Genomic DNA, 2085 nt, shown 5'->3' on the forward strand with positions numbered 1-2085 from the left:
CCAATTTCTTTTTGTACCTTTCATGTTTGATTCTCCACCAGTTTTGCCACTATTATTCGATGATGATTGCTTGACTTTGGTCAGGAACTTGATATTTTTCTTCTTTGAAGCTGTATGGTAGTTAACTGCTTCATGATGTTCCATCTTTGAAATATCATTGTTAGCACTCTCCATAGCCAAACTCAGTTCAATGCATTTTTTTGAAAGTTAAAGAGTCTTCGGATAATAGTCTTTTCTTTATATTACTATCTCTGATTCCCCAAATAACTTGGTCTCTCAATGCATCATCCAACACAGTTCCAAATTCACAATGTTCAGACATTTTTTTAAATCCTGTAATAAACTGAATAATGGTTTCATTTGCAGCCTGTCTGCGTTCTTTAAACTTGTACCTTTCAGTAATTAAATTCGGTTTCGGATTTATGTAATTTGTAAGCAACTTTTTGAGGTCATCATATTTCTTTTCAATGGGTTTATTGGGTGTACATAAATCTCTCAGTAATGCATACCCATCGTTACCCAACAATGTTAAGAATAATAATTGTTTTTTATGCAAATTAATTTCATTAAGCGTCACATACAATTCAAATCTCTCAATCCAAGAATTAAAATCATCTTCTTTGAGCTTAAATTCTGTCAATTGACCCATTTGTTGCCCTGTGCAAACACGTGGACTGACCTGATTCGAAGCGTTCTCGTCCATTATAAATTAATTAACACTTCACGGAATTACTTACATACGTACTCGAATTATCTTCGTCGCCAATGTGGTGTACCGAGTACTAAATAATTAACTAATAATTAACACATTATAGGTATTAGACATTCACTTAATTTATTGTCTCAATACAACATTTTATAAGTACAGCAAAAGAGTATGACATTAAACATAATATAATAATGAACAGCTTAAAACATAATAAATAAAACATAACCTTAAAACTTATTTATCATGGAATAATACATATTACATACATTACAAGTACGATTACTAATTTACTAAACTTTCGAAATTTTATATCTGACGCTCTTTCTCGTGGATCGAATGTTGATGTAATTTACACAGACTTTACCAAGGCGTTCGATAAAATTAACCATAAAATCTTATTTACAAAATTGAAACAAATTGGTATTTGTGGCTCTTTTTTATCCTGGGTCATCTCCTTTATTGAAGATCGTCAGCAAATAGTAGCTTACAAAGAACACTGGTCAATTACAATTCGTGTTACATCAGGAGTTCCTCAAGGGTCCCATTTAGCACCAATATTATTCCTTATTTTTATTAATGACATTCATTTCCATAATTGCACTAAATTAATGTTTGCCGATGATATGAAGTTATTCCGTATAGTTGATAATCAGAATGATTCTGATTTACTTCAGCTCGATTTAAATACTCTCTATGAGTGGTGCATTAACAATAATTTTACTCTGAATACTAAGAAATGTCAGATAATGACATTTTCCAGAGCTCGAGTTATTTCTTCATTTGATTACAACCTTAATGGTGAAACACTTCTTCGGACTATGGGGGCTATTAAAGACCTCGGTATTTATTTCGATCCTAACTTAAATTTGACAGTCGTATTACCAACATTGTTAACAGGTCAAATAAAATCCTTGGTTTTATCCGTCGTAATTGTGCTGATTTTGATGATTCATTAGCTTTAAAGTCTATTTACTGTAGCTTGGTACGCTCTATTTGTGAATATGGCTCAATAATATGGTCTCCATATCAATCGGGTCATAAGCAAATCATTGAAAAAATTCAACAAAAATTCCTACGTTTCCTTTCATTTAAATGTTCCATAATCAGAGAACCCCATTCTTCATATACTCCACTACTAACAATTCTCAACCTCGAAACACTTGAACAACATCGTCTGCGATTAGATTTGTACTTTTCGTATAAACTTTTTTCAGGAAATATAGACTGTCCTGAGTTCCTAAGTCGCTTCTCCTTCCATACCCCTATTCGTAACTCCCGGTCTAAAAACACTTTCTATCTAAACACAGAAGTAACAATAATTACGCAAGCAATACTCCCCATCATAGAATTATGAAAACTATAATAAATTAAATATC

Source organism: Acyrthosiphon pisum, chromosome A1 (assembly GCF_005508785.2).
Source record: "Acyrthosiphon pisum isolate AL4f chromosome A1, pea_aphid_22Mar2018_4r6ur, whole genome shotgun sequence".
Lineage (NCBI taxonomy): Eukaryota > Metazoa > Arthropoda > Insecta > Hemiptera > Aphididae > Acyrthosiphon > Acyrthosiphon pisum.